General features: G+C 35.9%; 1 long non-coding RNA gene across 1 annotated transcript; it reads left to right on the top strand.

Annotated features, from left to right (window-relative positions):
- The first annotated feature begins 490 nt into the window (after positions 1 to 490).
- Positions 491 to 22,783, top strand: LOC126503256 (uncharacterized). Its single transcript, XR_007592230.1, has 3 exons — positions 491 to 510; positions 5,956 to 6,032; positions 21,788 to 22,783. It is a non-coding gene; the product is annotated as an uncharacterized lncRNA (long non-coding RNA).
- Positions 22,784 to 26,229: the final 3,446 nt, after the last annotated feature.

The following is a 26,229-nucleotide window of genomic DNA, read 5'->3' as shown; positions in this document are numbered from 1 at the left end:
AACAATCATAACTTATATGGAGAGGATCTAGGTCTGACCCTACGGGCTCCCTGATTGCTGCTCCAGTCTTTGTGAGCCTCTATGAGCCCTGCTTAGTTGCTTCTGTGGGCTGTGTTCTCCTGGTGTCCTCCACTCTTCTGGCTCCTACAATACTTCCTCCCTCACTTCCAGAGGGTTCTTCAAGTTCCACCCTATGTCCGGCTGTGGTCTGCATTGCTCTCATCAGCTGCCAGAGGAATTCTCTCTGATGATGATTATTCTAGGCTCCAGACTACTGGTATACCAGAATATTGTTGGAATAGTTCCACTGACTTAACTATTTTTTTTTATAGCAATGGTTGATTCTATCCTAGGACTCTGGATTATCTAGCCTCCAGTTTCTGGCCATCCAGGTAGTATAAGGCATGGACTCACTCTCACTGCATGGCCTGAGTTTGGACCAGTCATTGATTGGCTAATGCTTCGAGTTCTGTGCCAGCACTGCCCCAGCATATCTTGCAGGCAGGACAGGTATGAGTCAAAGGTTTTGTGGCTGGTTTGCTGTATGTAATGACTTGGCTTTGTTCTTGCTGTTCAAGTTTTAGTTTTAGCTAATAAACTTTTGTAGTTCTTTGTAAATTATTTAATAATGCTTATCAAATACATGTAGAAGTGTTATTTGAATATATGATAGATGTAAATATACATACACATGTTGAATAAATACATATGCATGTGAGATACTAACAGAATACAGACAGATCATTGTTAGACAGATAGATAATAGATTGATGACAGACTGATAAATAAATAGATAAGAGATAGATGATAGATTTGTGGACCATAGATAGGTGAATTTACATACTTATGATTTATTCTGAAATCAAATGGTTCCTTAGTGTTTGTTTTTGTTGGCATGTTGCTATAATAGACATATTCCAAAGGCTGAACATCACATGAGAAAGTGTTGTGCCCAAGTAGAGACCCCCCCCCCCCAGAGAGATCACCACCAGAATCCAGACAAGTCCAGAATGCAAAAGCAAGGTTTATTCAGTGCGCTCTCCAGCCAGGCTGGGGGCTCGACCACTACTCGACGCAGTGCAGTAGGGAAGAGAACCCCTCATCATTTGAAGTTGATATTATATAGGCAAAAACTGCAAGCCAGCTTTACGTAGGGTCAAGGGGGTTAGTTTTGTTGAGTACATGGTATGGACTACTTCTGCATATCCTCTTCCTCCTTTAAGCAGCTTCTTCTGCTCCTGGGCATGCCCCTCGCTGCCCCCCACCCTTCCCCAAGCAGTTATTTTCTGCTCCTGTCTAGACTACAAAGCTGGGTGTTGACAGGGGGCTAGCTGCTAGGGACAGTTGGTCTGCACTTTTGCAAAGGTTCCTGTTTCCTGCTAACTATTGATGCTCCAAAGTTTCTTAAAGTTTTCCACGTCCTACAAAAGGAAACCTATTTCTCATAGTTCTGAGTACTGGGATTTGCATACGTGGCCAGTCATTCCACGAAAAGTTGGTTGTAGAAAATGCAATAGTAGCAATAGTATTACCTTGGCTCCTAATCAGGAATAACTTAGAGATTAGACGATTATGGCAAATATCAGAAACATCTATAAATCCAGAATAAGCGTACACTTGATAAGTTTGGTAAATAAATTTGAATTTTCCATGTATAATCTTCAAAACAGTTAGCAAAATCCAAATTTCTAGAGGAGTTTTTTGGCAATCCATATAAACCTGATCATTAACGGAGAAGTATTAGGAAATGGACTTTGACTCACTTAAACATAACAGATGGTCAAAGTAAGTGTTGAATAAATAACTAATTAGAGGGGACTTCAGGTTTTAGATAAGTTATTAGCCTGGACTGTGCAACTTTAGAAACTGCTTTCATATGTTCATAACCGCTTATGAGAAACACCAAAGGCAGTATTGGATTTCAAAATGAGCATATGATGTATTGCTTTTAATAATGTGAATTAAATTCAGATTATGCTTCAATTATTAACATGTGCCAGTAGCTAGGGATTGTGATTGATGCAATTCTATGTTAAAATATATCTGAGAATGTATTTCAATGCTCACATGACCAGAAAAACAGAACTAATCTCATGTACATAATATTCAGCGAGTATGTTCGGAGAATTGAAAAGCTGGAAGCTTTGCATTTGCCTAGGCAAAGAGTCAAGACAGTAATGAGGGAAGACCAGGTGAAGTCATGGCACGGAGAGCCGGCAAAACGCAGACCACCAGTCGTCAGCTTCAGGGAGACCAGATATGTCCGTTTCAGGGTGAAGACCGGAAAACCAACATAACAATCACACAAAGAATATCTTAACCAACTTCTTCTCAGGTTGAAGGTGGTCAGAGAGGGCACAGTCTTTTATTCAGAAGGGAGTGGTATCGAAACCTCTTTAAACAGCAGCACTAACTTGGGAACAAACAGGCAAGAGCTTGTGGGGGGAATTTTTTATTCAAACCACTGAAACATCAAATAAGGTCTACTGGAGAAAAGAACAAACGTTAACCAAACTCACACCCATGTACACATGATGCAAAATAAGCAGAGCACTTTATTATTATCCTCACCTGTAATGGTTGCATGGTAACAGGTAATATAAATAACTACTGTCTTCTTGTCCTTGTTAATTCAGAATTAGATGGTGTTGCCTTTTATCCTATGAAGTGACTCAAACATTTATTACTGATGAATCTGCACCAATCATAGTTCTCCTTGAAATGGCTGGTTTTCAGTTTTTCCTCAGCTGGAATCACATGTTAGTGTGATACCAGGAGGTGTTTACACATACAATAATGTTATAACTTTATATTTTGGCATAAGGCACAACACCTTTCTGTTATTGTTGTTAAAACTGAATATGCTTCAAAAATGCTCACGAAAAATGAATTCAATTTTTACAAATTAGAAATTATGAAAATATATTGCTGAATACAAAGTTGAAATTAAGATTAATTTATTTTGCTCTTAGCATTTATATTCTGTGATTTGACAGTAGTTTGACATTCAAATCATCAGATTCTCCTGTGTGAGTTTGCTCAGAAATAACTGATTAACTGGACACCTTTCTTTTCCCCTTTTCTGAAAATAGATTCTTTTCCTGCAATATATTCTGATTCAAGCTTTCCCTCCTCCTTTCTCTAAACAGAATCAACATGCTTTCTGTCTCTCCTTAGAAAACAAACAAGCATCTAAGAACTAATAATAAAATAAATAAATAAAAACAAACCAATAAAACATGATGAAGCAAGTAAACAAGAAAAGAGCCAAAGAAAGAATGCAAGAACTGCATGTGGATATAGAGACAAACACATACTCATACACAGGAACACCACAAAGGCCTCCAAATGGAAGCCAGATAGATATTCAAAGGACTGGTAAGGTCACAAGCAAACAGATGTCATGATAACATTAATGTCATTAGAGCCATTGAGCTGGTTTTGTATTGGCCTTATACTGCTAGGCCTGGAGCCTACCCTTAGCGTAATTTATTTCAGCAAGACTCCCAAGGAGAGAACAAATTTTTCCTCTGAAAGTATTTACTTTTTCTGCCTCCTCTTCCACAGGATTCTTGAGTTCTGTGAGGAAGGATTTAATGAAGACATACCTTTTAGAGCCAAGTGTTCCAAACTCTCCCACTCTCTGCATAGTCTTGCCCTGGGTCCTCGTATTTGTTCTTGTTTGCTGCAGGAGGCCTTGACGATGATGGCAGAGTAAGGCACTGATCTACAAGTACAGCCAAAATGTTAGAACTCATTTTATTGCTATGTTTGTTTAGCAAGAAAGTAATATTTGGTTTCCCTCTAGGTCCCTGGTTTGTGTTCATTTTACCTTGATATTCAGATAACCTCTTCCATATCAAATATTTAATGGCATCCTTTCAAACTTAGCAACGGTAATTCATCTTTCATGTGAATGGAAATTATTTAACTGCAGAGTATGAAAACAAAATTAAAAACCTATTATTCAAAGAACGTATGTAGTTATGAAGACGATGCCTAGCCCAACTACCACTAGAGAGACAATAAATCTTTATCATTCACACACTGTGCTGCACACTTTAATGGATACTTTAGATGAGCCCAGCCTCATGTCAACATGTTGAATGCTTCCTGCGTCGTAGGTGAAAAACTATTCTCTGTAAATTTGATCAAGGACACACATAGAGAAAGATGTTAGCCGAGGGCAATAAGACTGCACACTTATAATTCATGTTGCAATGAGCATTATGTATTATATGAAAAGGATACCTAGATGGGGCATATGTGGTGACCTTTGAGCTTTTCTGGTAGATGATAGAATTAAATGAGGGGTGAGGGAAATTTTGGGATTCTGCTCACACGTCTGTGATTTTGTGTATGGACATGGACACTTTAATGTTTTCCAGTAATTATAATGATTAACATCTTATATTTAGAAGTGAAACTCACACATATCTAATTTAAAATACGTGTATATTATACACTAGTTGCAGATACTTGCTAAAATTTGGCACTATCTATGCAAACAATTAGCTATAGGCATGCAGAGATACATAAAATGAAGGTGAATGTGGTGACAGGTATAAACATATGTGTATACATACATGAACCATATGCTTTTGATTTTAAACACTTTACTCATATCTCTCACCTATTTCTCCATTATCCATAAATAGTAATAAATTTCCATCACCTACGCTATATGAATTCTTTTATTGCAAAAATTCCTACTGCAAACCTCATATAATTTTTGCTGTAAATCCATTTCCTTCCTACAATATACATGAGAAGAATTATCCAATTTTCATATTTGTGATTCTGGCTCAATTTGCTTGGCACTGCTATCTTCACTTCCTTCCAATTTTCTACAGACTATGTCATTTCATTCTTTATGGTTGAGTAAAGCTCTATTTTATATATGGAACACATTTTATTTATCCTTTGATCCAATAATGTAAACCTATCTCTATTCAGTAACTCAGCTATTGTAAAAGTGTTTATGTGAGAAGACAACTTTGTCATATGATGACTTTGTTTCCTTTGGCATATTCCTAGATGGTCTGTCATCCAAATTTCTATATTTAATTTTTCCTTGATGATACATGTTGATTTTCATCAAGGTGAAAATTCATTCACCTCATTTACCTGCACTCTAGCTTTATTTTATAAAGTTCCTATGAATCAGATTCTTCACCAGTGTTTGTTATTTTATTAGTGAAACCATACTGATTGGAGTAAGATGGAATCTCAGTGAAGTTTTGAGTCACATTTTTCTGATGATTAAAGATGTTGGTTATTTGTACTTCCGCAATTGAAAAAAATGTCTGTTCAACTCAGTTACTAATTCATTATTTGCACTGTTATCTTGTTTGTTATTTTTTAGAGTTCTTCACATATTCTAGAAACATTTGTTAAGCTGGTATCTCTACTCTCTTCAATGCAAGTCAATGCTGTTCCAGTTCTAAGTCATTAAGCAAGTAAAATTATTAAATGCAGAAAGACATACAAGACAGTTTCTATGTGGAATCAGTCATATTTTAAGTCAGGAAGTACTTAAATTATTTAAATCATATATTTTATATATATATAATACATACACACAAACACACACACACACACACATATATATATATATATATATAATGTGTGTCTCTACTTTTAAACATAGCACAATGTTTTAATACACTGAGCTCTATCCTGTGTTTATATACCTGTCAGTACATAATTAATGTTTTACCTTAGGCTGTCTACAATAATGAATGCCTCTATTTACAAATTATGTGTTTCTATAAAAAATGTTCAGTTGACACCCAGAATTGCATGCCAGTCTTTCAATTATGAATTTTAAGTTTTATAAGGTTATAAAGAAATTCTTGCACCTATGTGATCAACTTTTAAAGTCACAACTGATGCACCCTTTTCTTCTCAATGGTACTGGTGAAACTATCATGTGACTTGACCTATTGTCTTCAGGCTATGATTGAAGAATGCTGATTCACAACATGAAGAAGATGAAGATAGGGCCATTCACATACCCTGGACTCCTTAAGGTAAGCTGTGAAAATATGGGAGCAAGGGTGATGTCTTCCATATGTGAGATACACCTTTTCACTGACAGCACAAAGTAGTTTTTATGAGGTACATATGAATTTTGTTGTGAATTGTATCCATTATCCATGAGAAAATTGTAGGTCACACACTTTACCTACTATAGAATACTGATTTGTGGCCCCATGAAATATATGACCTCTACCCACACTTCAGAACCTGTGAATGCATATTTATTGAGAAATGATAACTGTTACTATAGTTCAGGGCCATAAGATAATTCTGAATATTTGGAGTGACTCCTCTTGCAATAACAAGATGTATTACAATTGAGAAAAGGCAAAATATAGGCATGTAAAGCATAGCAGGTAACGTCATTATAGGATTAGATAGCAGAGATTAGAATGATATAGCCCAGGTGCAGGGGTGAAAGAATGTGACCTTGAGATTAGAGATCAGAGATAAACATAGAAGATCTGGTTGGCTAAGTAACAGAGCCATCAAAAGTGTCAGGGGTGTCTTAGGGTTTCTACAGCAACAATAAAACACTATGACCAAAGCAACTTGGGAAGGAAAGGATTTACTTGGTTTACACTTTCACAGCACTGTTCATCATTGAAGGAAGTTAGGACAAGAACTCAAGAACTCAGGAATCTCGTGGCAGGAACTGATGCAGAGGTCATGAGAGAGTGCTGCATACTGGCTTGTGCCCCATGCCTAGGCCTGACTTTTTTATTATAGAACCCAGGACCACCAACTCAGGGTTGACATCACCCACAATGGACTGGGCTCTCCCCCACTCATCAATAACTGATGAAGAAAATGCCCTAAAGGCTTGTGTGAAACCTAATGCCATGGAGGCATTTCCGTAATTGAAACTTCTTCCTCTCAGATGGCTTTAGCTTGTATCAAGTTGGCATAAAGCTACCTAACATAAGGAGGTAAGAAAGTATCCTTACTAGAACCTGCTAAAGGGCACAATCTATAAACAGTGGGAAACAGCATATTTTAAGATACCCAGTCTATGGAAATTTGTGTGTGAGTCATAAAGTAATAAATATTTTTAAAATGCCTTGTATTAAATAAAATTAATGATAGAATCTATATTGAAGAACTATTTTGTTGTAGCAGTCAGTAAAGTACCGATCAGTGCTGATACATGCCTGAGATTCCAGCCTGGGAAAGGTGGAGACAAGAGCATCCATTGGGCTTTGCAGTCAGCTAGTCTTACCAAGTCTGGTTATTGTAAGCGCAGGAAGAGAGACTCTGTCTCAAAAAACTAAGATGAATAATGGCTGCAGAAGGTGCCCAAAGTACATATCTGAGCTCCATCCAGAAACACACACACACACACACTCACACACACTCACACACACACACCACATGCATTCATGTGTATATACACACACACCAACAGGCAATGTAAAAATAACAATTTTAAATTAAAAGTAACCGTATTACAAATCTCAATGAATATTTTGCCTGCTAGTAAGGAAAAACAATACACATTTATCAAAAAGCCATGTTCCAAGTCCAATCATTGTCAGACAGAAAATGATAAAGCCACCATTTGACACAAATCTTGTGTTGGACACTGGGCATGCATGCTTTCCAGTGGGATTTAAAGGCACTTTCTAATTTTTGTCTTCCTCAAATAAATAGGATGATGAATTTCTCACTGATGTCCAGTGGATGAAAAATGAATCTTGGCCTGATAAGATGGCTCAAAATGGAAAGGAACTGAATTGTCAAGTCTAACAGCCTAAATTTGATCCCTTATACCAACACAGTATGGGTCAATATCAACTCAAACAGGCTTTCCTCTGACCTTCATATGCATGCTGTTGCAAACATGTTATCTACCCACATGAACAAACACACTCAAATAAATCATATGTATAAAATAATAAAAATTAGCAAAATGAAGTATGTGTAGTGATAAAACTCTAAGTAATTTTGAAAGCAAATTAGTTACCTCATCTTTATGCATTATAAAGAATAAATCTTAACTAGGGAACAACCCATTTTAGTCATCATTAAGAGATTATTAATCTAGCAATTATTGAAGCATATATTTGCTCCAGTTCTTAAGTCTAAAACTAAGACTAAACTAATCTTAAATGCATAAATATCATTAAGACTGTTTTGTATATGGCCAAGTATTCTCATTTATTGAAGAAAGGAAAAATGGAATGAGAGAAACACATGAGATCAAATAGGTTTATGTTGCAACTTGCAGGAAAACCCAGGAAACTGAATGATGCAAATAGTGGTTTCTGTCACATTAACATCTGATGAGTTGTAGTTTAAACATGTATTATTTACCTTGCTATAGGACATGGAATGGCTCTAAACAGGAGGGTGATGAAGTCTGAGTGCTGTCATCAAAGCAACTCTGACAGGATTTTCCAACAGTAAAGAAATGCCAGAACTTACATTATTATTTACAAAAACAATCAATGAAGCTATGATAAAAATTATTTAAAATAGTGACTTATTTGATTGGATTGATTCTACATTAAGTCAAAATATTTAAATATCCAAAATAGCTGAAATAAGAATATCTAAATTTTTGTTCTGTTTAAACATTTCTGTGTATAAACTACAAGGAAATTGTAATGTTTTGTATCCTTTAAGACAAATACAATATACCTTATCTTGAAATGTGACAAGATTTCCACATTTCCTTCTTCATGTCTCCTGTTATACTGCGATAATGCATTATGTCACTGTAACCATCCTTTTATGTATGAATATAGGTAATAACAAACAGTTCCTAAAAGCTCACAGTGATGTGGGAGTGTCATATATCAATCTGTTGATTTCATTGGCTGAGCAATAAAGAAACTGCTGGCCCTGATAGGTTAAAAGATAGGTGGGCGGAATAAACAGAATAGAATTCTGGGAGGAAGAGGAAGTGAGGTCAGACTCTGCTCTGCTTCCAGAGGGACCGGACAGCCGCCATGCTCTGCTCTCCCAGGCAGCTGCAACCCACGATGGACTTAGGCTAGAATCTTCCTGGTAAGCGCACCTTGGGGTGCTTACAAACATCATTAGAAATGGGCTAGTCCAGGTGCGAGAATTAGCCTGTAAGGGCTAGAGTTCATGGGCCAAGCAGTTCTTAAATGAATACAGTTTGTGTGTTGTTATTTCGGGCATGAGCTAGCCAAGCGGCCGGGGTGTTGGGGACGCAGCCCCGCCGCCGCTCCTATTTCAACATCACAGGGAAAAATATCAAAGTTTGCAATACAATAAAGTAGTGTTAATTAGGATAAACTGACATAGTTTAACATATCAAAAAACTTTGAACCCATAGTGTAAGAAGGTCAAAGACAGAATCTCTTCCCCATATAATGTGGTAACATGATCACCTGAATCCCAAGACACACCCAGATTTTTAATTGCATCTTTTCTATGATAAGCTATAAGGAAGAGTGAGGAATTCAATTACTTTAATAGTAAACATTTATTGTATTCAACCCTCTATGAAATGTATATCATTGCTATAGTCATACTTAAAAATATTAAATCTATAACTCTACAATCTATCTATCTATCTATCTATCTATCTATCTATCTATCTATCTATCATCTATCATGTGTGTGTGTGTGGTATTAGTTTATATGTGTACATGCATATGTATACCATATTACAGATGTGTTGGTCAGAGTGAAACTAGAATGAATTTATTTTCTGATTGCACTATGTGAATCCTTGGAGTCAAACTCAGTTCTTCAGTCTTGATGAGAAACCCTGCTCACATTCAACTATACATGCTATTTCTTTAAGAAGAAAGCATTTTCTGGAAGCCCATAATGCATTCACATTTCTGAAGAGACAAATCAAACAGAAACCTCAACATCTATCCAGGTTCTCAAACTGCTTTGTTCCATGAGAACTGGCTCCAAGTAGGGCAGTGATTCCTGAAACCACACGTTCCTCTTTGCAAAGAGTTCTGTTGCTGCTCTAATCCTGAAACTTTGATATTATTCAAATTTAAAACTGAATTTATTCAATAAATTCAAAGAGAATAATTAATATTTAAATCATATAATCAGAAAAAAATCTCATTAAAAATTAAAAAACCTAACTTTCATATTTTGCATGCATGCCTGTGTGCAGAAGTGTTCATATGTATGTCCTCACATATGGGTGTATGTGTGCAATTGTGCTTGTGAGTTTGAAGTTCAGAGGTTGACAACAGACTGCCTTGATAGTTCTCCATCTTATCCATTGAGGTAGGGTCTCTTGTTTCATTCCAGAACGCATTGGTTTGGCTAGATTAGCTGACCAATTTTCTCTGGGGATCCCCTCATCCTACCTATAAATAGTAGGCCACTATGCCTGTGAGTGTGTCATTTATGTATATGCTTGGGTATTTGAGCTTTGATTTGCGTGCTTGCATGGCAAACACTTTACCCACTGAACCCTTTCTCAGCTCCTCAATTTTATATTGAATAAGAATGAGTTTATGTTCAGCATCCTATCCCTGCCTTTGTTGCTACAGCCATGGTCTTTCATTGGTGGGTAATTTAGCATTCCTTCCTTGCAACTGCATACTTCTTTCAGTGCTTTCCAAGATGAATTAAATTATTGTACTTTGTTCACCATATGTTCTATTACTTTTAGGAAATATAAATTTTTATTACTACTTGTAAAATTACCTTGACATCAGACCCCAATGAAACATTTGAAAACACAAATGAGTCATAAAATTCTCAAGTAATGTTCTGAAGACCTCAGTACAATCATCTACTTCTAGACGTTTTCACACGTGTTCAAGGTTGTTTGAAATAAGGTGTGTAAATAGGAAACAAAAGAGGAATTTAAAACTATTAAATAAATAAAAAAAAGTAGGATTTTTTTTCACCATCTGAATAATTCTCTTTCTTTCAGTGGTATTGAAGACAGACCTGCAGCTAAGTTGAACGAAGTTATATCTAAGTGTGTCAGTGTTCTAACCTTATTTATTCTTTCTGTATGCCCTGGAGAATAGACTGATTCAATTTCCTCATTACTGCTAATCACTTGCTATCCGAGTGTCAGTTATATTCTGGCCTTTATTGATTGCAGTTCTGCCTGGTGACACATCTTCCCCTTGTTGTGTCAGCACGTTAGCCTCATGAATAGATCTCCAAATTAATCACATTACCTTAAATAACCTGCTATTCCAATACCCCATTCTGAGGTACAGCAGTTCTGTCCTAGCTATGAATGATGTTTTCTAACACTCTTTTCAGGTACTCAAAGCGGATAATACTGACTGCTAAATATATTGTTAATATATACCCATGATGGTGTTTCCCTTCTAAATGAGGCATAATTATAAAACATCGATAGCAATTTACAGTGTGTCTTGCAACATTAAGATCAATGTGTGACACATTTCCCTATTAATTCAGAAAAAGTATATTATGTCATCTCTGACATATTTAAATTTCTAGGTAGCATTTCTAATGTTAGAGAGGCCAAGATGTTTTTAGGATGCACCAATGGCAATACCATCAGAGTTGACCTGCTAATCAAGACAGCTACCATATGATAAAACAGCAGGTAAGGTACAGAACCACGTCATGTCCCCAAGCAAACTGAAATGATTGTCAAAATATTTCACTGTACTTTCATGAAACATATAACACATATAAATACTTCACTTCTGGAAACTTCTATTTAATATTATCAGTCACTGGTAATCACAAGTAACTCAAACCATAGAAGTTTAATGATTTGAATGATGTCAAGTTTTTTCAGAAGAAAACTGTTTTTTGAACTAATAGTTTTACAATTCTTTGAAAGATTTTTTCTTTTAATTTATATGTTGAAACTACATAGACTAATCATTCTTCCAGGTACAGAGTTATTAACAGTGGCATTCCTTTCTCAAATTTGTATTTGGTATCACTGAAAAAAAGTAAATCATTTTTAAATCCATAATCACCTATCAAGGCTGACTTCTGTGAACTCAGTGGTTATTTTAGGAAAAAGGCATTTTATTTCACTAATAATATAATATTTCAAATGAAATTCTTCACTATGAATTAAGTTCTAAAAGCCATTTTTCAAAATCTATCTGCTATCTTTTCATCGCTCTCAATAATCTTGAGCTCTAGTAAAATATTTTCAAGTAGAAACATTTTCATTTTTGTAACTTTTGTCTATTTATGACCTCATTAAGACATAGTTCAACTTCCAAGTAATATTATATTAGATTTCTAACATGCTATCAATAATGATGTTGAGGAAGACTCAATGACAAATGGAAGTTCACAGAGACTTGCTGATTTCAGAAGTGTTTTTTTTTTATGGTGAATTGAAATGTTAAAGAAAAATATCTAGTTGAATCTCTTAACACAGAATTGATTGAAGGCCTGATATTCCAGAAAGGCAAAAGGTACTACCTGAAGCATAGATAGAGCCTGAGTACAGCTTATTGTTTGAGATATTTCTAAAATATTACAGGATCAAATAAGAAATAAATGAATTTGGACAATTTTTGCATCAGTTAGTTGTAAAGAAACAATTATCTATTGTGTAGGGTTATAAGAAAGATAAAAATAGAGAGAAACAGCCATTACTGATATTGGAAATAGAAGATGTAGTTTCACTATAACCCTTCTAACATTAGTATCATAATAGAAATCCATTACAAGCACATTTGTGTCAAAAATGACAAGGTATGTCTTCTATGAGGAGTGTTACCCCCAGTGTTCCTCCCAAAAGCCGTAGTATACCAAACAGAAAACCACAGTGCAAAGCGTAGGATACTATGTTTGAGTTGTTGGTTGGGGTGTCCCAGACATCCTCACAATAATACAGGCTATTGTCATTCCCCTTGCTCCACAGTGGAACTTGAAGACAAGATTCCATCGATGAGAACACATAACACACTTCAATGTCAGAACATGGGGAAATTGTGCTGGAACTAACTTACCAACATCATCTCTGCTGACAAGACAATATAGTGGCAGAAGGTACTAAGCAATGTGCTTGAAGAGAAAATTCATTCACAGTATTGACTATTTGTAAGCACTGAGATGGTATGGGAGGTCCTTCTGTCTATGTGTTGCTTTTATTGGTTAATGAATAGAGAAACTGGTTTGGCCTGTAGCATGGGAGGAGGAAGACGGAGTTAGAGAGAAGCCATAGAGCTGCCACCAGAGACAGACATGCCAAAACCTTTGCCAGGAAGCCACTGCCACGTGGTGATACACAGATTAATGAAGATGGGTTAAATTAATATGTAAAAATTAGCCATTAAGAAGCTAAAGCTAATGGGCCAAGAGTGATCTAAATAATTCAGTTTCTGTGTGATTATTTTGGGACTGAGCAGCCAGGAACCAACAAGCAGCCCTTCATACAACACTGAGACCTACAGTAATTATCAGCTTGGCAAAGCGTGCTCACTATTTCACTAGTGACACTGACGGCATGGATATTGTTGAATAGCTAATAGCTTTGGAGTGGAACTTAAGGCCTGCTCTCAAAAATTACAACAATGTGTGCTATTGGAAATTCTCCTCAAAAACCCATGGAAATCATAGACCCGGCTAATATTATTCTGTTAAAGGGACATAGGCTCAAATTCTTCTAAAATATATATCCTTGTTTCTGTAGACTCTTGAAACTCCCATCCTTTATCAGAAAAGCATCTTTAAAAATTCCAAGGCAAATACAGAGACTCCCAACTAGTGGAGGTACAAAGAAGTTCCACTCTGGAGTTCTTAGCTCTAAATGAGATACCTATATCAAATCTGGCTCCCTACCAGTGTTCAGGGAATCTTCAGAATTGGGAGCAGAATTAGTGTTAAGAATTAACCCATATCCACTCTTCCTCCATCCCAACCGTCCCTTTCCCCCAAGCTCTCCCCATCCTCCCTTTCTCACTTCTCTCTCCCCATCTCCTCTTACCCCTAGCCCACCCCACCCCCAAGCTCTCAATTTTTGCCTGGCAATCTTGTCTACTTCCAATATCCAGGAGGATAACCACATGTTTTTCTTTAGGTTCACCTTCCTATTTAGCTTCTCTAGGATCATGAGTTATAGTCTAAATGTCCTTTATTTATGGCTAGAATTCACTAATGAGTGAGTCCATACCATAATCATCTTTTTGGGTCTGGGTTACTTCACTGAGGATAGTGTTAATTATAAACCTGAAAATAAAAGAAATGATAAAATGTTAATTTTTTTCAAGTATGTTGTTGGTGGGTAAACTTTTCTGCCAGTTACTTAGCTATTGCTGTGGCAAAACATCACGACCAAGACAATTTAGAAGAGTTTATTTGGGCTTACACTTCCCTGATGGCTGAGCAAAGGCATGGTGACAGGAGTGGGAAGCTAAGGCCTCATATTCTGAACCAAAAGCACTGAACAGGGAGAATGAACTGGAAATGTGTAGTTTTTAAATCCTCACAGCCTATCCCTAGTGACATACTTCAAGCAATTATACACATCCTAAGCCTATTTCAACACTGCCACCAACTAGTGAATGAATATGAAAGATCTGAGCCTATAAAGTGGGGGGGGGGCATTCTCATTCAATCCACCACAGCTCCCCTACATATGCAGTCCTTTGGTTCTATTTCTCTAGAGAACTCTGAATAGTACATCCATATTTTTAAACAAGGAAAGAAACATTAACTATAAAGACTGATGTAAATCTTAGATATACACAGGTATAAACATATATATACATTTATAATGGGAGAAAGAGACCCACCCACTCACACTGTTAAGAGTCCCACAAGCACACCAAACTAACAGCCACAATATGTGTACATAGAGGACCTAGTGTAGACCCATGCAAGCCATGTGTTTACTGCTTCAGTCTCTAGGAGTCCTGACTAATTAATTCAGTGTGTCATGTTCTCCTGGTGTCCTCCATCCCTTCTGACTCCTACAATCCTCCCATTCCATTGGGGTTCTCCTATGTGGAGAGACTCAAAAGAGATTTTCAATTTAGATTCTTTCTCCTCATAATGTTTGATGGTGAATCTCTACACCTGTTCCCATCTGCTCCCAGATGAAGCTTCTTTGATAATGACTTGACATGGCCCTGATCTTCTCTTAGTATAGCAGAATATCATTAGGAATCATTTTAGTGTGTTTTTATTGTAGTTTTCCTTGTTTGTTTGTTTGTTTGTTTTACCAGTCATGTTGGGTTCTAGCCTAGGTATCTGGGCTTGTAAGTTTCTGGGCCCTGTCCATCCAGGCAGTGTGGACCATGGGATCTCTGTCCTAGAGTGTTATTTGAACCATTGTCAAAATAACAATATATGGCAAGTATACTTTTATTGCATTCAGGATAATCATTTGTGGTTTCAATGCAAAATTGGAAAGGTATATGTAAAAGTGTACAGAGCTCAACAGAACATAAATTAAAATTTATAATCGCAAGGGACGAGCTATGACTGTGACTATGACATTTTTATATGAATTTGAAGACTACATAAGTGTTTTATTAATTGAGTTACATCTGAGCTACAGACATGGGGACATGAAATCACTGGGTGACCCTCACACTTAAAGTCCACAATAATTTCACATTACTATCTCCAAGTAATTTTGCAAGCCTGTCTGAACACCAGTTTGGGATAATATAAATTCATGGGTATCATATACCTTTTGAAAGTTTTATATTTTCTAATTATAATTGAGGGCACTAGTGGGTCAGCAATGAGAAGCCATGACTTGTGATGTACTCACTGTTCCAGAGAGAACAGCAGAATTTATGTCCACAGAATAAGAGCAGTTCCACTTATCTTTGTAGTTAGACATTTTAGTTCCTCAATAGCATTCTATGGCAGAAAATACTCAGCAATGTTTGTTTTGCCTTGGCATTTCCTGAGTATTTTAACATATGAGCAGCTCTGGAATAGCTTCTCTATTAGGATAATAAATTAGATAATAAAATATCAAAGGAATTTTTTGGCATCCATACATATGTGTACTGTGCATATTGTCTGTATTTATGCATGTTCTTATGTGTGTTTGTATGTTCATGTAGAGGGTCAAGGTTGACATCATATCTATAAGGTGCTCTTCACCTTGTTTTTTAAGTGAAAGTTTTCCCTGAATTAATAATGCACTGTTTTGACTAGTCTGGCTAGCTAAAATGTACAATCATAACTAACATTGGTGTTGAGATGTGAACTCTGGTCTTTATGCTTTGCAGAGCAATCTGTGTATCCTCTTATTTATCCTCCCATCTCTACAGTTTTGATATGCTGATTCTTTTCTTCTTAATGATAATCAGAAATATAATGCACGGCACTTTAAAAAAGCCAATAGCAGCAACCAGAAAGATATAAATGATGTGAACACTGGCATCAAATATTCATATTTTTAACCAAAAGTTAGGATTCCCTGAGTCCAAGTTCTTGATGCAAGAACACTGCCTCCCTACTAGTTTATGCACATGGGCTAATTTGACTACAGAAATTCCCTGGTGATTTTTGGGGAAAGGAAATTGAAATAGTTGTACTGGACCTCAGCAAGATTGTCCTGGATGTTTTTTTTTTTTTTGTTGTTGTTGTTGTTTTTTTTTCTAAGTTGATCTCTGAGCAATAGTCTTGGCTTTAGATTATTTAGAGCTAACATTTGTTGGCATATAAAAGAATTACACAATAGACCAAAATGTAGTATAGCAAAGATTTATTTGTCGGGGATAAACTCACCAAAAGCATAGTGATCTGCAGCCCTCTGTATGCACTGGGAACTGGAATTGAATCCAGCAGCCAAGAGGCCCGTGCATGCTTTTTGTCTGCATTTATAGTACAGGAGACCATGCACAAAGTGGGCCAGTATCTTAAAGGTTATTGGCTGAAGGAGTTCCAACAGTACCTCCCTCTCTTGTCTAAATAAGAGAGTTCTAAGCCTAATACAAAACTATACACAATAAAAACAAATATAAAGTATTATCCAGGGAAAATAAGAGGTAAAAACATATGTAAAAATTAGAATTACAACCAACATGAACAAGAACAAGCAAAAAACATATGCTATGTTTCAATAGCCAAATATCAGGCAGAGTGTATAATTTCATACTTTTCTCTAGTGATGTAATATAGTATATATAGCCAAATATAAGGGATATGCCTGAGAGTAAGTTTATTGTGGAAAACTGAAATTATGTGTGCAGAGTAATTGAATTCTCATTAAATAAATAAAGCACTGATATGAGAATAAAAATTAAATATTGTTCAAGTAATATAGAGAGAAATTTTTAATGTCTAAAGCTTTATATATATGTAATATATTGATCAGTAATGTATAAATGCGTTAGTCCTTATCATTTAAAATATTGTAATATATAAAATTACTCAAGAAAAAGTAGAATTGGAAACATATATGAATTAAAATCCACATTTTATGAAAGATAATCTGCATAAATCTTTAGTAATATTTGGTAAATTGAGTTGTATATTGTTAAGTTCCAGATAACCAATAAATGATGTAAATTAAAATATACTTAGTAAATATAAAAGGCAATAAAGAAAGATAAAGAAAAATAAAAGGTCATAATAAATAGATGTATATAAAAGAGCTGATATAATTTCATCCATGTGGGTATAAACAATAATTTTTAATTTAAAGTTATAAAATACAAAATCATGAGATGGGTCACAAAATAACATATTGGATTTTAAATAATGATTCCAGAATTTACTTTTTATGGCAGATACAATTTTGTTCCAATAATATAGAATGAAAGGATAAAAATGCATGCAATGCAATAACAGAAAGCTAATGTAGATAGTAGGCATGTCAGAAAAAGTAGATTTTAATATTAAACACACTGCTATATATATAAGCCTAAATGATTAACCTTCATAATTGCACCAAGCCCTCAAGAGGCCAACAGAATAATAAAAAAAAAAAGAAACAAAAACTGACAACTGAAATAAAGTACGAGGTAAATTTAAAAAGTGTTGATGTTAATAATTCACTTTGTATAATAGGAAAAGCATCCTAAAGGAAAAATAAATATACTTGATGTCATCTAGCCTAGTAGACCCCAAGAGAATGATCTACATCAAGGTAATAAAATGCACAGAGTGTGACTTCTGCATGCCATGTTATGATCAAATAGTTAATATCAAGAACGGTTATCTCTTCCTTTCTTTTCCACCAAAGAGAATGAAAATAGAAGCTGGAAAGATCCTGGGAGGTTTCAAACTAAGGGTTTGTCAACTGAGAAAGTCAGAGGAGGGAATATGGGAGGGGTGGGCCTTCCCAGTGTGCTCTGGAAACAGGCTGTGGGCTCCAATATATGCGATGACCAAGAAGAAGAAGACATGGGAAGACTGCCCTTTACCAGAACGAATCATTAAGGATGATAAACTTCAGAAATTGAGGGCAAATTAAATCCATTCATTTGTAAAAGCAAATTTCATCAAAATCTGTCACGTTCTTCAATCTTTTAGAGAGAGTCAGCTGAGGGAAAGGAGGACATGGCTAACAAAGAGGTAAACATCTGATGGTTCCTTCAGGTAGTTCTGCACTTGGAGGAGAAAGCGCAGGCTATTTGTTGATGGGTTATGGCAGGGGCTTTGAACAGTGAGAAAAATCTCACTGCTCAATTCATACATGTAGTTGACGCTGTAGTGCAGGTGTATGAATAATAATCTCACTGCCCAGTTCATACATGCAGTTGACGCTGTAGTGCAGGTGTATGAATAATAATCTCACTGCTCAGTTCATACATGTAGTTGACGCTGTAATGCAGGTGTATGAAGAATTAAGCCAGGATGGGTTGGGCCACAATGAGATTCACATTGCACAGTGATATCTTTTATATTAATAGAATTTGGCTTTACTGTTCAATAATGAGGAAAATTGGGTACTATCTTACTCAAATTAGCAATGCAATATTTCAGGGACTTATCTCGGACTTCACCCGGAAAGATGACTTATCCTCTAAAAACTAATTTGTAGCACATGAAAAGTTAATCTTATATTTCTAATGTTATGTATCTTACACAATCAGCTCCTCTTCTTTGAACAAAGGCTGCTGTTTTCAAATGAATTGATGTGGAATTGTTCATATATTTTAAAAGCAGAGCAGCTGTGCATGAGTAATGTTATTATGATAAATGCTATGAGAATTCATAACAAATTGGCAACCACCATTTTCTTCTAACAAAATAATTTATCACTTTTTAATTTCTTAATTCATAATGAATAATTACCAAGATAATTAATCCCTCTTAAGCTTACTGAATTCATTAGATGATTTGATTTGGTTCATTGACCACGCTACAATACATATGTAAAAACTATATTTTAACTCTGCAAATTAGCTCTTCTTTTCGGAACATGAGGGTTGGAGATGGTTTAATACGTAATCTGCGTGACTATTTTATGTGTTTCCTTCCCCTTGAACTTTAATTAACCTCTCCGAGTTTTGGTCATAAAAACCTTCAGCACTGTTCTAATATCCTGCAGATGTACAATGCAGAATCCTCCTTTTGGTTTAGATTGCCAAATGGGATGGTTTGATCATATTCTAACCCATTTTATTTCCCTCCTATTACTCAGAAGAAGCTTCAGTGTGGGGCTTACATTCAAGGCTGAAGATGAGAGGAGGACAATTACCCTGTCACCTCTGAGATATTGTGCTGCCATTTAACTCTCGGGTCATTATTGAAATTCAGATACCTATGCTATGTTTTAAGACAGGATCTGTTTTAAAAGTGTAAGACTTTGCTGCATAATTTTTTTTATAGTGTTACTAAATTAAGACGTTTTCTAGTGTTTAAGTGCCCTTTCCTCATTAATAACAGATGCCTTGCTCATACCATGCCACTCCCTTGAGTTCACAAACGCAATCCCCTACTCTATCGCCACAATTTTAGGGGCTGCCATCTTAAACAGTGATGTCAAAGTGACAGTTAGTAGGGTAAGTTTATATAAAATAGCTCAAGAAAAAAATAGTTAACAGTTTTGATTGAGAGTGTTCAAAACTTGCTACATGATTTGAAGAATATGTTATTTTTTTTTTTAAGAAGGAAGAGGAAAAACAGAAATGGATCTTTGGCTCTCTGAAACCAAAATATTTGTGTGTAGTGTTAAGAACTTAATGTTTAGCAAGTTTTCCTTTGCCACCAGAATACCAACTTCTGATTAAAATTTACCTGTATGTAAATTATGTTTCATTGCCTCTTATGGATCACAACATGAGATAAAATGATACCATCTTAAAATTTACCTTCAAATTTGACAATATCTAGTAAGACATAATTTTCATTCAGATTCAAAATATCATAAATGACCATGTGTTTTTTTTTTTTTTTTGAGAGAGGGTTTCTCTGTACCTTTTTTGGTTCCTGTCCTGGAACTAGCTCTTGTAGACCAGGCTGGCCTCAAACTCACAGACATCCACCTGCCTCTGCCTCCCGAGTGCTGGGATTAAAGGCGTGCGCCACCACCGCCAGGCGACCATGGGTTCTTTAGGATAGTTTAGGCTTCCAACAAATGTAGGTCGGATAATTGCTTGCTGAAATATGCATTGTGTGTGATTATAGCAAGAAATTTGTAGAATGAGGACTGGAAGTGTGTGCATGTGCGTGTGTGTGTACATTTGTGTATGGTATATGTGTACACACATGTTCTGTGGGTGTACTTACCCATGTGTCTTCTGTGGAGGCAGAAGTCAAGGTTCTATATCTTCTTCTATTACCAGCCACCTTCATTTGAGTCAGGGCCTTTCCCTAACCTTAAACTCAGTGATAGGCTCGTGTGAGTCACCAGCCAGCCCCAGTATCCACCTGCTGTTTACTAGACTTCCTCTCTCAAGCACTAGTGTTGAAGGCACTGCCACCAGGTCCAGATTTCACATGGGTGATGGGAATTGAATTCATGGAGAGAAATCACAGGAAGCATCTTTATACACTGAGCCATCTATGCAGATCCTGTAATGTTGACATTTTTTCTCTATTAAAACACTGTAACTGGGTATCAAGTAATTAAAAATTATATATTTTTGAAAAAGGGTAGCCAAATCCCTTCACTCTTTTGATATTTTTAGTTTTGTTTAATTAAAGACTATATTGTGTAACAATAAGCAGCTATCATTTAGTCCTGATGAACAACCAAAATAATGAAAAAGATTTGTTTTTGCTTGGGAGTTTTCTGGAATATTAATTACCAATATCTCATAAAAGTTTTTCGTTATCATCATTGTATATTTTGTATCATAATTCATTATTTCTTTAAGCAATATTTACCAGCTTCACAAGTAACTTCTCTTTAAAAATATTCTGTTCTTATTATAAGATTTATGTGATTTTATAATACACAAACTATGATGTATATAATTTTATAAAATATTGTACTTTTATAATAATAGATGACTTATAATAATACATAAATTATATGTAGTTTATAAGTATAAGTATAATATGTTAGCAATAATAAAACATTTATCTGAGTAATAATGGTTCATTTCTCTTTAGGTATAATTTGCTTATTCTTTGAACTATTAAAACTTGTGTAAAATACATTTTGACATTATTTTCCCTCCCAGTAGCTCATTGAAACTCCCCTTAGAACCTGTCAAACTGTCTTCCTACTGATTTCATGTCTAGGATCAGCCGAAGAATCATGGGGATGTAGGCCACTTCACAAGGAATGTGTTTCGCAACCAACAAATATATGGTCAAACTGATTTGACTTGTGCTAATAATAATAACAAAATTATAAACAGTATTTTCAAATTTGTTTATAAATAGTAGCTTTTTTTATGTTTTTCTACCTTAGGTTTGATTAAGACCCTCTGTGTCAACCCATCTCCTCAGTCACTGAAGACACTGTACACTTTAGATACATGATCTAGAAAAGCCCAAGAAGAACCGAGCTGGAAGACTGTGACTGTGCAGATCTCTCAGAGTACCAATTATACGTGGGGGCTTGGGAAGAAAGGCAAGGTGCATTATCGAGCTTGAATTCTATCACCTTTGGGAATAACCTACTAGCCAAGATGTGCCCTCTCATGAAACAGTGCTCTCTGATAGGATTTGAGAAACACTCCAAAGGAGAGAATATGTAAACCTGGCCAATGATCCATGGCAGGGTAGCTCATAGGCCTTAGGAAAGAGCGGATTGCTGTTGTTTAGTCAACTGGCATAGTTTCAAGCTACCTTCTAAACATTTGTTTCATATCTAGAGACTTTTATTGCTCTTTGCCTTAATTCTCTTTCAAGATAATGTTGCTTAGTGAAGAGATTCCTGACTGTACAGCATTCATAAAATATGTGACAGAAAATACTTACTAAACAAGATATTTACCACCACCCCCAAGGCCCAACTAACAGTACAGAAATGAAACCAGAGAGAACATAGAGTTAGAAAACATAGAATATGCTTTGAAATGCCATCTCCTGTGCAAGTCATAACTATTGCAAACATGAACTTGCAGTAACTTTAGATGCCCGCCCTGGGTCCGCATAAGGATGGGTTCATAATAGTTTACTAATAGTAAAAGAGGGATGAAGGAGGTTGCAGGAGTCATTTTCATGTGTAGCTTTTGTTAAATTTCTCTTCAGTTTTATGTTAGCATGACTTTATTTAACCACAATCATTTAAGCTGTTTATATAGCTAGAATATAGTTCCATTATTAAGTGTTATTAATGTAATCAATCATGAGCATTAGTAATGTGAAAAATAATAAAAACTTGAATAGTATGCAATATATTCTGGATATGATATAATTCATCATAAAGAATCCTTCACATATTTATACTTTTCCCATTATGTGTCACTGATTTTTGAAACAAAGATTGAAGCTCAGTGCTGGTTAACAGTGGGATGACAACAGTATATACCTTAATACAGCAGATATGAAGGAATAAAAATATGAACTTGTTTATTGCATTTTCTCTGTTCTATAGAAATGAATAAAAATAAGGCCAAGGTATTATGTGCTTGATAATAAATTATCTAAACACTTAAATATTTAAAGCACACAAAATATTGAGAGCTCGGTGGCTGGAGAGATGGCTCAGAGGAATAGAGCACTGGCTGCTCTTCCAGAGGTCCTGAGTTCAATTCCCAGCAACCACATGGTGGCTCATAACCATTTGTAATAAGATCTGGTGTCCTCTTCTGTACTGCAGGATACATGAAGGAAGAAACCTATATACATAATAAATAAAAATATTTAAAAAAATATTGAGAGCTCCTTGCTGTCAGTTTGTGAAGAACAATCTATTGCCTTGATAACAGTGTGGGTTGTTTGTGGAATTCCCATCTGGCCCCTTAGGTTAACAATTTATTAGTTGTAAAACCCAGTGCAGGTACTGGAGGCTTTATTTGGAGAAAAGGGATAGGCAGGTGGGACTCTGTCTCCCTCGGTTATTTGGTTATCTCGTTTAGATTGCCTGTACCACCAAACACCTACAAAAATGGAAGCATCAAACTGGGAATAGCAAAGGGGTTAACTGGAGTATAAAGAAGAAAAAAGAAAGTAATGGCGATGATATACGCATATACTCTGTATTTGTATAACTATTATGATGATACCCATAATTAATATATGCTAATAAAAATATAAAAATATTAAATTAAAAAAGCTTTAAAAAGTGAATCGAGGTCCAGGAACAAGTTGTTAATGAGTAACAATTTTACATATATATTCTGTGGTTTTTTATTTATTCACAAATGTTTTTGTCATTCTACCAGGGGCTTTTATTATATATGGTAGTTATAACTTATATACCCATGAAAATTAAAAAAAAAAGATAGTGGAGAGTTCCATTTCCCACACTGTTAGCAGCATCCAGAATATAGAGTTCATATACACTTCGGGGAGTAATGCAGAATTTACCGTATGGAATAGACTGAGACTGTGTCAGGAAGCATAGTAACTAAAATTCTCCTTGCCATTTAGATTGATGAATAGGCCTATTCTTGATTTCCATTCTGAATAATAAATTGAACTTTCACAGTGAATTTGTGTAGTGACAATTCCAGGTTTGGCATTTTAGAGAAACATATGCTTGGAAAGGGGTTTGGCTGGAAGTCAAATGTAAGCTCCTCTGAGTTATTCGAGCCTAGGGAATCTCTTCTAACACAGAAGTGCTTTAGGAAAAAAAAAAAAACATTTAAAACAAACAGTCTGAGGACTACAGGAAGGTTCAATTGATCTTCTCTGGTGATTATCCCTGGGCTGTATTAGTCACAGCTTTCTAGGATCTGCCACATGTCACAGGGAAAGACAGAGACAGAGAAACAGAGAGACAAACAGACAGTGATCTTCTGCAAACTTATGACTCAACAGCCACAGGTTTCCTGAGAACTCACATAATCCAGTTATGTTGATGAGGCTCATGTGATCTCACTATGTTGACTATGGAAATCCTTTCTTGAATTGCTCTATACACCGTGCCAGGTATACTGAGACACAGAATATGGAGATTTTAATGATTTACTACCCTAGAAAAACACAGGAGTCCTTCCTTCATCTTCTGTTTATGACACAATCTCATCAGCATTCTGTGCTCAGCCCAGCAGGCAAGCACTGCATCTCCTTCTGTGGCATGGAGAAGCCTTGTTTTTAATATTACTATCCCCAAGGTGCATTTGGTTATAGAGCAAAATCTTCCCTTCTCTAAGCAATTGCATTTAAAAAAATAAATCAATTAATAATTCATAAGACACATGTATTATCTCCGTGGTTTAAGCAGATAGAATCCTTAGAGCATTTGAAAGACATTTTTCTTGAAATGTGACTATATCACTATTCATTTGTACAGTAACATTGACCATCCTCTGCTTTCAAAGGCGTTTTTCATGAATTCCACATAGCATTTCTCTAATTCATAGAGAAACAAGTGTTAAACTGCTCCGAAGAAGAAGCACTGAGCCAGTGCTTGCTACCATTCACTCTGTGGAAAGAATTGTTTCCCAGTGTTCATGCCAGTGAAGCAGCATGGGGCAATTGTCCCCCCACCAGGGGGCCAATCCCTGATGTGTGAATCTTGGATGGGCAAGGCCCTGAGACCACAGACTCCAGAATATCGTTTACTTCTGCTGTGCCTTTACATGTTTATCACTGCCATCTTTCTCTGGTACCTGGCATGGTGTGAGTGGGTGTGGGAAGATCCCCACTGCCTGCAATGTAGTATGCATATCTCACGGAAACACCCTGTTCTACTGGGCATTTTTTTTTTTTTTTTTTTTAGTTTTTCGAGACAGGGTTTCTCTGTGGTTTTGGAGCCTGTCCTGGAACTAGTTCTTGTAGACCAGGCTGGTCTCGAACTCACAGAGATCCGCCTGCCTCTGCCTCCCGAGTGCTGGGATTACAGGCGTGCGCCACCACCGCCCGGCTCTACTGGGCATTTTTTACTGTGGACTCTTATGAAGATGATTTCTTCCTAAACTGTAGTGTGTAATTGATAGTACTAACGTTAGTTTAAATAGAGTTTTGATGACAAAAACTAAAAACAAGGAAGTGTCACACAGGTGGAACACATAATTTCAATTGAGCAGCTATATTGACTGTGGTTAAGGTTCATGATTAATGAAAACAACTGAGTCTCAATAGCCCAGCCAGTTTAAATTCTTTTATTTTTAATGTTGGGGAATGTGCGCACAGGTTTCGGGGCACATCATAGTTGAAACAAAACTTTGAAAATAACTAAAAAATAGACTAAGATGTTTTTAATAAATAGCTTTGAGGTGAAAAACCCAGGAAGACAATCTAAAGTTTTTAAAAGGCACATAGTTGAGTGAGGAACTCTTTAAGGCCAGGAAACAAGAATAAAGCAGCTAAATTATCATTAGCTGATGTGCATTTTTTTTTGGAATTGGTTGATGACCAGAGAAGACTATTAAATCCCTGCACCTATTTTTTGCCCTTAACCTGCTAATGTAAAAAAAACAAAAAACCACTATTGATGAGTGGGTATGTACACTGAAGATTTAAAGTATAGCTTACTGATTATTTTTATGTATAATAGTTTAGGTTTTAATTCCTTTAAGATTCTTTGTAAGATTACCTATCAAGATAAATAATGTAGTGATTGATTCTTTTTGTGTGTGTGTAAGCTCAATATGCAGCCTGCTAGCAAAAGAAATGCCTGAGAAAAATGCCCTGTTTGCTCAAACTCTGTTAATCTGTAACATGTTTACATGTATGTGAGTTCTTGGTATGACCTTGTTTTAATCATGTAAAGAAGGTGAAAAATATATTTTTACCTGC

This window comes from Alexandromys fortis, unplaced genomic scaffold (genome assembly GCF_014885135.2).
Source record: "Alexandromys fortis isolate MF-2015 unplaced genomic scaffold, M_Fortis_MF-2015_v1.1 scaffold_52, whole genome shotgun sequence".
Lineage (NCBI taxonomy): Eukaryota > Metazoa > Chordata > Mammalia > Rodentia > Cricetidae > Alexandromys > Alexandromys fortis.
This window is presented reverse-complemented; position numbering and strand designations above follow the sequence as displayed.